The sequence below is a fragment of the Alosa pseudoharengus genome, unplaced genomic scaffold (genome assembly GCF_046254945.1).
Source record: "Alosa pseudoharengus isolate Yale_2024_CS ecotype anadromous, Long Island Sound unplaced genomic scaffold, YU_APseudo_1.1 YU_APseudo_1.1_scf_18, whole genome shotgun sequence".
Classification (NCBI taxonomy): Eukaryota; Metazoa; Chordata; class Actinopteri; order Clupeiformes; family Clupeidae; genus Alosa; species Alosa pseudoharengus.
This window is the reverse complement of record NW_027468650.1, coordinates 2,838,265-2,848,684: the sequence shown is the minus strand read 5'-3', so window position 1 is coordinate 2,848,684 and position 10,420 is coordinate 2,838,265.

Genomic DNA, 10,420 nt, shown 5'->3' with positions numbered 1-10,420 from the left:
AAGTGCCACATATGGTTTTATATGAAGACCAATGCAAAACTGTTGAATATACTTCAAAACCCTCAAAGTGATTCAAAGTCTGATCATACCACATGGTGGGTGACTGACCTGGGGTCTAAAATGCATTAGGGGAATAATTTGACATGTAAAAAGCAAAGTCAACAGCACAGGCTTCAAATTGCTAAAGCTGAAGACAGCAGGTTCCTCTCTTTCCCCTCTCCTTTTCTCTCTCTCTCTCTCTCCGCTGTCTCCCCTTCCTCCCCCCAGCTCTCTTTCCCTCGTTCTCCATAAATCAGAGAGTATCTTCGTCTCGTCTCCTCGTGCCCTTCACCTCCACCCTCTCGTCTCCTCGTGCCCTTCACCTCCACCCTCTCGTCTCGTCTCCTCGTGCCCTTCACCTCCACCCTCTCGACTCCTCGTGCCCTTCACCTCCACCCTCACGTCTCCTCGTGCCCTTCACCTCCACCCTCACGTCTCCTCGTGCCCTTCACCTCCACCTTCTCATCTCCTCGTGCCCTTCACCTCCACCTCCACCCTCAGCCTCTCGACTCCTCGTGCCCTTCACCTCCACCCTCACGTCTCCTCGTGCCCTTCACCTCCACCCTCACGTCTCCTCGTGCCCTTCACCTCCACCCTCTCGTCTCGTCTCCTCGTGCCCTTCACCTCCACCCTCTTGTCTCCTCGTGCCCTTCACCTCCACCCTCTCGTCTCGTCTCCTCGTGCCCTTCACCTCCACCCTCTCGTCTCCTCGTGCCCTTCACCTCCACCCTCTCGTCTCCTCGTGCCCTTCACCTCCACCCTCTCGTCTCGTCTCCTCGTGCCCTTCACCTCCAACCTCTCGTCTCGTCTCCTCGTGCCCTTCACCTCCACCCTCTCGTCTCGTCTCCTCGTGCCCTTCACCTCCACCCTCTCGTCTCCTCGTGCCCTTCACCTCCACCCTCTCGTCTCGTCTCCTCGTGCCCTTCACCTCCACCCTCAGCCTCTCGTCTCCTTCGTCACCGTCTCCTCGCGTCCTTGTTCCCTCCTCTGCTTAAAAGGAGAGAGACGCCGTGACAATTACATCCATTTACTCTGACAGTTCCCATGGTAACGTGTGTGGGCCTGCAAGAGTGTTTGAACTTGATGGACTATTTTGTGTTGGGGGGGTGGAGCTGCACGGGGAGTGTGATTGCACTAGTGTCAGCCAGAGAGAACAAAAAGAGAAATAAAGGTCTCTTTCTCTCTCTTTCCTATCTCTCTCTCTCTCTCTCTCTGTGTGTGTGTGTGTGTGTGTGTTGAGTGGTAGGAGTTGTGAGTGACTATAGGGGTGGTTTGTAAAGGAATGTTGAATATACTATAACTAATAAATGTGTTTTGGGATTGAAAAGGCAGTTGGTCATGTTTCAATCAGAATGAGAAACCTATGACTACAGCAATACACCAAAATCATAATAAAGACTACAGTATACCTCTTCTATCTTCCTTTTTCTCTCTCTCACACACACACACACACACAGAGACACACACACACATGCGCACACACATACCATGGTTTATTAAACTTCCATTGTTCTAACAAATCCCTCATCACATTTGCAGCTGAAAATACCCATGGATAATCCGACGAGTCTGTATGTGAAAGTGGGTGGGTGTATGTGTGTGTGTATGTAAGTGTTTTACAAAAAATAATGACTTAATTTCTAAAGGTTTGTGTCATGGTTGCTATGGGGATTAGAAGTACATAATTGTGATTGCCCGCGTCATCCCAAATGTGACAGAATTGCTGTTGATGAAGAAATGAGGATTTTTCCCCTAAGGTCAGTGACGCCTTTAGGTCATCATCCATCCAACATACAGGCTGTTTCTCAAAGTCAAGAGCGTATCCTTGATAGAATGCTTCCTTGCGAGTTGGGTGCTACAGAGACTAGGCTACAAACCTTTCCAGTACCTTTCCCAGCTGTCAAGATCACATCACAGCAACCAAGATCACAGCAAGTGTGGAAGTGCACGTCATCACAGAAATTGTGCTGCTTTACCAGATGTGGTTTGACGTGGAGGATTTGGAAGGAGTACCAATGGCAGATGTGGTTTGACGTGGAGGATTTGGAAGGAGTACCAATGGCAGATGTGGTTTGACGTGGAGGATTTGGAAGGAGTACCAATGGCAGTTTATAGGAAGAGGAGGATGTACTCGGCATCTCCATGACTGTGCAGCTGCACTTTTCTCTAAACAAACTTTTATTAGTAGCCTACAGTATTTTCACACTCGACTGGGTCTTCACATATCAATCCGTGTTTATAATTATTTTAGTGTCAATGGTAAATGTTATAATTGGCGACGGTAATGGTAGCCTAGTCTGTTAAAACTGCAGTTGGCAAGTCTGGCAGATTAAGGGGACTTAGCCAAAATGTTGAATGTTTACAACTCTCGTGCCCCTCCTCCACTACCACAGAGCACCCTGTCATCGAGTTCGTGCTCGTCAGTGCGCACCAGACTGCACCAGACTGTGATTGACAGTCAGATCTCACACAGCCCTGCTCTGATTGGACCAGAAGAACCGGGAGCTGTGGATTTTTACAAAACAAATAACAGGCTCTAGGTGGAGGTAGAAGTGCAAGTTTTTTTCTAAAAACCCTGTCCATACACAAAACATTGTGGGTGTTTTTTGAACACCGAGGATCCATCGATGCATCCTCAAAAATTCTCAGAACAAAGGACTCAGTGCTTGATAGAATTTTAAAGCACTCTTGACATTGGAACAGTGGTTGGCGATATTCAATGATGTTAACGTCCTTGAAAAATCAGCCTTGTCATCCTTGACTTTGAGAAACAGCCTCAGTCACACTTTACCATGTGTGCACACGAGCTGCACTTAAATGTATAATGTAGCGTTTCACCACATGAACTTGTTAATTGTCACAAAGCACACAATGCAGCATGTAACACACAACAGGCCGTGTCAGGCCCAGAACCGAAAGAGGCAGAACTTTCCCGAACAGTAGCCTATATTCCCCGGGGTCCCGCCCCCCTCTCACCAGGCTGCCAACCATGAGCGTGCCCGGGGTTATGCATAGCGCGGTCGCTACAATAATATAAAATCTTTATGCTTTTGGGCTGTATTTTGGGCACCAGCGCATGGCGTAAAACTTGTTTTTCACCCGCGGAAAGTTTAATTTGGTATTTTGCACGTTTATTTTTTAAACATTGCGCCCAGGGGTGTGGCAATTAACAACCTAGGGAAGGGCCTGGCGCGTTGTCTAAAAATCGCTATCGTACACCACCTAAACCTGGTCAGAAGTCAATGGCGAGTTGTTCATATGCTATTTTAAGAGCGCATGTCAACAGTCATATTGGCAGGTGCACGCACCATCCTTCTATCATTCATTAACGCACACCAGCGCACATCCATGCAAAGCAATACAAATTGCACGATTACAATGGGAAACATAATTAGAATAAAGATATTACGAAATACTGTACATCTCATGATGAGTAGTTATTCACCATCATTTGCAAATTGGTAATGACGGTTAAAAGTGATTAGGGGAGAGGCGAGAGACACGTATGGAGCACAGCTGAAGACGCACGAGATATAAGCAACTCCTCTGCAGGATAAATGTTGTTTTATTCAGTCATTTGAGCAATATTGGTAAGTGTTGCTTTTTCCAGCCTATGTTTTCGGTGGTAACCCATTGTCAGTCAATAGTGAAAGTAACTGCATATAACTGTCTTGTCGTTGACTGACTCCTTGGTGAAGTTAGTTTCACTTTGCCAATGAGTTCAAATAATAGACAAGTGCAAATGCGTGAAGGCTATGCTAGGTTTTAGTAAAGCATGGTTTAAGAATGACTATTCCATACGGTCTCGCAAGCAGCCTCCTTCAAATGCGCCGTTGAATGCCAAAATACAGATGTATTTATTTGACATATCGCGCGTTGCGCCGTTAAAGGGAATGACAGATGTCATTCTCATTGGTTTAAAATGATGTTACGCCCCAAACACACCCATATGACTGATTAAAAAACCTAGGAACACCTTGTTGCGCCATGCGCTCCACTTTTGATAACGAAACCCCTCCCAATGTGAACTGGACATCCTACTAAATTTGAATAGACTTTTGACGAGTGACGATGCACTTTAGAATGTCATGATAGGGCCCGTAGAGTCAAATGTATACAGCATGTAGTGTATGTGGTGTAAATAAATGCCACTAGGGGGGAGTATAAACAAATAAGCATACTGTATGTGTCCACCCAGAGAAAAGCAACATTCAAAATGACATCTCATCTGTTTCTCCAAAACCCATCTTAGGAGAAACACTGAGCAATAAGAAAAGATCGATAAGGAGAGAACTCTGGTTTTCTTCTCAATGTTTAAGAAAAGAAATGTGGAGACAAGTAACTTTCCTTTGGGCAATTTTTGATTGACAGCAGTGATGGTTCTTACAAGTTCCTGTGTATCAAAAGACAACAGAAAGCCAACTACTGTATATTGTTTACTTGAGTATATTAGCCTGTCTATATTTTATGGTTATGGTTATAGGATTTAGCAGACGCTTTTGTCCAAAGCGACATACAAATAACAACAATACAATACTTACATTTAATAGTAAACAATTTAAAAAGTTGGTAAGACTGCATTAAGGAGAATAGCAATAATAAACAACAATGTCAATTCAATCAATAGCCTAATGAAAATAAACAAATACTATAATCAGTGTTGGGGAGTAACGGAATACATGTACCGGCGTTAGGTATTCAGAATACAAATTATGAGTAACTGTATTCCGATACAGTTACAAGTTAAATAGTTGGTATTTAGAATACAGTTACATTGTTGAAATCAATGGATTACATGACGATACTTCTCTGTTTCATAAGTTTGTTCACTCTCTAAATAAATTAAAGCAACTCCATTTCCCAGAAGCTCCTGAAAGCAATCTATGATGAAATTGTTTACATGTTTAAATCCAAGCCCCGCCGTCTCAAAACGCAGCCAGCGCGCATTATGGACGCGTCATCGCAGACCCTGAAATGACTGTTTGCACAGCAAATTAGGAGTAAGTGTTCCTCACTGATCGTGGTTCCTGATGTCTGTTCAAAGGATATTTTCCCAAGTATTAATAGCTCAGGCTACTTCGGCCAATCGGTTACGTTTGCTAAGTAATAGGCCTAAGCAAAGCCTAGTTCAGACCTACAATAAAACCAATCTCTAAAATAGGCAGTGCATTCTACGTTTTTTATTATAACTTAAAATAGCTTTATGGATTATTATTTTTTCTAATTAGATCTACATTTACGTTTTAAAATGAATTATATGGTGCAGCCTCTGAAGAATTATTCTTGCGAGTAGGTTTACGTGTGGTTTTTGATTGTCATTATTATGCGATCACATTCATTTTGAGAGCACTGATATACAGTAGCCCATACATTTACAGGTCATTTGCGTTCCACCTGTCATATGCGCCCCTCACTTGTACTGGGTTGATGCCACCGAAAAATCTCACAGGCAGACCTTAATTATAATTTCTGGCTACGCCCTTAAAGTAGCCTATTTATTTTGTTTGTTTTAATTAGCCTAGTTGCCTGCCTGCTGTAGTTTTAGCGGTCACCTTGCTATTTTAAAGTTGTATCAGGTAGCTTAGTTGACTTTAGATTCTCCTATGTGGGCCTAACACTTCAGCCATTTGGAACAGAAGAACACACCAGAATAGGCCTGTTTAGTAGGCCTAAGCAGGATTTGATGGCCGCATTCCTACACTTATAAAATGCAATTAAATGCGGAAGTAATCTAAGTATTCAGAATACGTTACTCAGATTGAGTAACGTAATGGAATACGTTACAGATTACATTTTTGGGCATGTATTCTGTAACGGAATACGTTTTGAAAGTAACCCTCCCAACACTGACTATAATATACAAACCATAACACATAAGAAACGCTTAATAAACTAGTTATGCCTTTAGACCCCTCTTGAAAGACCCAAAACTATCACAGGAACGGAGAGCACTGGGCAGCTCCACCAACGTGGATCCACTGAGGACAAGAGTCTTGAATTTGACCTACAGTAGCGTTTATGGCTGGTCGACACAACAGACGCTCATTAGAAGACCGCAGTGGGCGGTTGGGAATGTACATCTTGATTATTGAATTAAGATAGCAGGGAGCAGATCCAGTCAGTGTCCTATAGGCCAAAGTTAGAGATTTAAATTGAATTCTGGCCACTATAAGGAGTATAGTGGAGAGTAACTAGGAGAGGTGTTACATTATTTTACTTGAGTATATTAGCCTGTCTATGTTTTTTTCTTGAGTATATTAGCCTGTCTATGTTTTTTTCTTGAGTATATTAGTCTGTCTATTTACTTGAGTATATTAGGCTGTTGTAGATTTGTATTTGGTACAGATGTTTGCAGTTAGATAAGTTGTGATACACACACAACAGATACACATTTAAACACGTTCTAGATTCCATATTAATGAAGCTAGGAGAAGCAGGCATCTACTCCTGTGTATATTCAGTCAGCTGTTCCAGACATCACCATAGTCACCATCACCATAGTCACCCCAGAGCTGTTCCAGACATCACCATAGTCACCATCACCAGAGCTGTTCCAGACATCACTAGTCACCCCAGAGCTGCACATCTTCTGATTGCAAATGTGGTTTCCGCATCGCATCACTGATTTGTGGATGTCTCACCTAGAAAGCAAGATAACATGGACAGAATCTCATCACTGATTTGTGGATGTCTCACCTAGAAAGCAAGATAACATGGACAGAATTCGCCACTGATCTAGGACTGAGCTCTAGCGGACAGGTGTTTTGACCGACTGCGCTACGCTACAGTACGCTACAGTACGCTACGCTATGCTACGGCCCCATGTGTGCTGCTTTGCCTGTGTTCCTCCAAATGATCACTTCAAATCTAAAGCCGTAGAAGAAATGGTGTATTTTAGGCTTATTTTCCTTCTAGATAATATACAGATATGGCAACATACCCCAAAACGAAATCATACTGTATATTAAATGACACAAATCTCTCTTTTTAAGTCATACCCTCTAGAGATGCGCGGATGGGCTATTATTTCAACCGTAACCGCATAGCAAAACTTATCATCCATCCGCCATCCATCCGCACCAACGTTTTTTGACCAATTTTTAAAACCGCACCCGCCCTCCATCCGCTGGTTGTTTTAATGTATATGGGTGATGCGTTTGATGGGTTCAACCGCCACCCGCCCGAATTTAATTTAAATATTATATTTCTTCACGTCATCCGCCCGATCCGCGCTTTAACCGCAGAGTCCGCGGCTGTAACCGCGAACCGCGCATCTCTAATACCCTCACATGCTTCAGCAAACAAGCTTTCTTCCAAACAGTTCAGACATGTGGCTGGGAGGGCATGCTAGTCATCTTCAGACAGAATTCAATTATAGCAGAAGGCTGAGTGACAGGCAGGGGTGTCTCGTACTCAGGATGAGCTGAGGGGACAGGCGTGATGGAAGAGAGGCAAAGAGAAAGCTTTTCCTGAGCATTAGTCACAGATGGCTGGGCATGGCATATTCCATAGAAGCTGCCATTGCGTCTGAGCCAGGCCGTGAGCTGCCCGCTGGGACCTGGTGACCGCTCGCGTTTCACAAGACTGTGCTCTGCCGTTAGAAGGCAAGGGACAGTGTTCTAAGATCACCCTTGTTCCATGATGAAGAGGAACCTAGATAGATAGATAGATACTTTATTGATTCCCAAGGGGAAATTCAAAACCTTGGCACTGCACAGAATTATACTTTTCCCCCTTTTACCAAAAGCACCCAAAATACTTTTCATATACATTTTGTTCACAGAGCAACCATTGGTCTGTTTTAATCAAATTTTTCAATTCTTTATCTGCTGAAATGGAAGAGCCGCCTCATTTCTCGGCCCATGGCTGATTAATAAATAGGTAACAACACTTCTGATTAATAAATAGGTAACAACACTTCTGATTAATAAATAGGTAACAACACTTCGACATCAGTTCCACTATTAACTGGAAATTCACGTGCTGATCTGAGCAGTAATGCGGTTCTCATTGGCCTTTGTAAGGGTTCTTAAATGAGCTGTATCAATCAGTCATCTCAGATCAAGGGAACAGGCTGAGGCAAAATGTTATTCTGCTGGTGGCAAAAGCCATCTAGTCTGAAGGCTATTCTGAGAGCAGAGGAAGACGTTTTGACACATCGGTGGTAATAAATGACATTTGGCATTAAGTGAGAATGACTTTTCCAGGAAAATCCTCTCACAATGGAAATGGGTTATACGCAGGTGTAGACAACAGCAGAGCTGGGTCTGAAATGGGTTATACGCAGGTGTAGACAACAGCAGAGCTGGGTCTGAAATGGGTTATACGCAGGTGTAGACAACAGCAGTGCTGGATCTGAAATGTGTTATACGCAGGTGTAGACAACAGCAGTGCTGGGTCTGAAATGGGTTATACGCAGGTGTAGACAACAGCAGTCCTGGATCTGAAAAGCCCAGACGTTGCTTTAGTGTGATGACAAACATAAACTCATAATAGCGAACTAGCGATCTCTATTTGAGTAGTTTCCCACATACCCAGAGCTGGAAGTAGGAATGCAACCATACTGTTTTAAGTCACCTCACCTTGTTGAATGTATATACTTTTCTTTGTTCCATTATTAGCCCAAAACAGATATCAGAAATGGTAAAGCACAAATGACCATCGTGTGTGAGTACTAGTGTGTATGAGTACCAGTGTGTATGAGTATCAGTGTGTATGAATATGTGTGTATGAGTACTAGTGTGTATGAGTATCAGTGTGTATGAGTACTAGTGTGTATGAGTATGTGTGTATGAGTACTAGTGTGTATGAGTATGTGTGTATGAGTACTAGTGTGTATGAGTATGTGTGTATGAGTATGTGTGTATGAGTACTAGTGTGTATGAGTACCAGTGTGTATGAGTACTAGTGTGTGTGAGTACCAGTGTGTATGAGTATCAGTGTGTATGAGTACCAGTGTGTATGAGTACTAGTGTGTATACTAGTGTGTATCAGTATGTGTGTATGAGTACCAGTGTGTATGAGTATGTGTGTATGAGTACTAGTGTGTATGAGTACTAGTGTGTATGAGTACTAGTGTGTGTGAGTACCAGTGTGTATGAGTATCAGTGTGTATGAGTACCAGTGTGTATGAGTACTAGTGTGTATACTAGTGTGTATCAGTATGTGTGTATGAGTACCAGTGTGTATGAGTACCAGTGTGTATACTAGTGTGTATCAGTATGTGTGTATGAGTACTAGTGTGTATGAGTACTAGTGTGTATGAGTACCAGTGTGTATGAGTACTAGTGTGTATGAGTATGTGTGTATGAGTACCAAGTCAAGTCAAGTCATTTTTATTTTTAAAGCGCATTTAACATGCACAGAGTGCAACCCAAAGCGCTCCAACAAACAAGACACATAACAAGACAAACGATGCCGGACGGAGCGGCGTAGTCGCCAGCGTACCCGTGACACCAAGACATACAAGACAGACAACAAAACTAGGGCTGGGACAACGCGTCGATGTAATCGATGACATCGACGCAAAAAATACGTCGACGCAAAATATGCGCGTCGATTCGTCAAGCATAATGTGTGCTGCTTAATATTTTTAATTTTACACCTTCAGTGTTTTCCATACGTTGACTTATCTGTGGCTGGGCGCCACAAAATCAAAACCGGCCAGCACACATTGATGTTCTATGTTGTAGGCCTACTATTTAAATTAAAGATAAGATAAAATCATTTCATTGAGCTGCACTTTTTACTCACGCAGCCTTTCCTCGCCCCGCCCGCTCTCTCTCGTAACGAGCCCGCTGCTCCTCCTCTGCATGTGCATTTAACAAAATATTCACGATTGTTGAAGGATTGTTGTTGCCACATAGAAGCACTGCATAGAACACAGTGGGCTAAATTGCTATTAAATCAGTTTAGCATCGTGACCATGCTGCGCAAATTTGTTCAAAACTGCTGCATTAAAGTTAAAGTAGGCTAAACTCTGCTAAAGTCTTATCACAACATAGTACATTGAGGAGACTAAACTAAGTTAAGTTACAGTATGCAATCAAGCAGTATCTCAAAGCTAATGTTAGAATACTGTTTGGATGTCAAGTTTAGCATGCTTACTTACAGCTGCTTGTATTTCGTTACTCATGCAGGGCTCATTTTATTGACTCTGAATGTTAGCAAAATCCCGATGTAAATGGAAAGGTGTTTTCCAAGACTCAAAAGTGCTTGTCCCAAGGAGAAATACGAACCGTTATTTGAACTAACTACGTTATGAATTGCATCCACACATCAGCAGCCTTTTAACGGTGTTAATGTTAATTGCAAGGATTCCCTCACAACCTCTTAAAGTGACAGGCACTCAATTAGACCTACACTACTGAACTTTATTGAA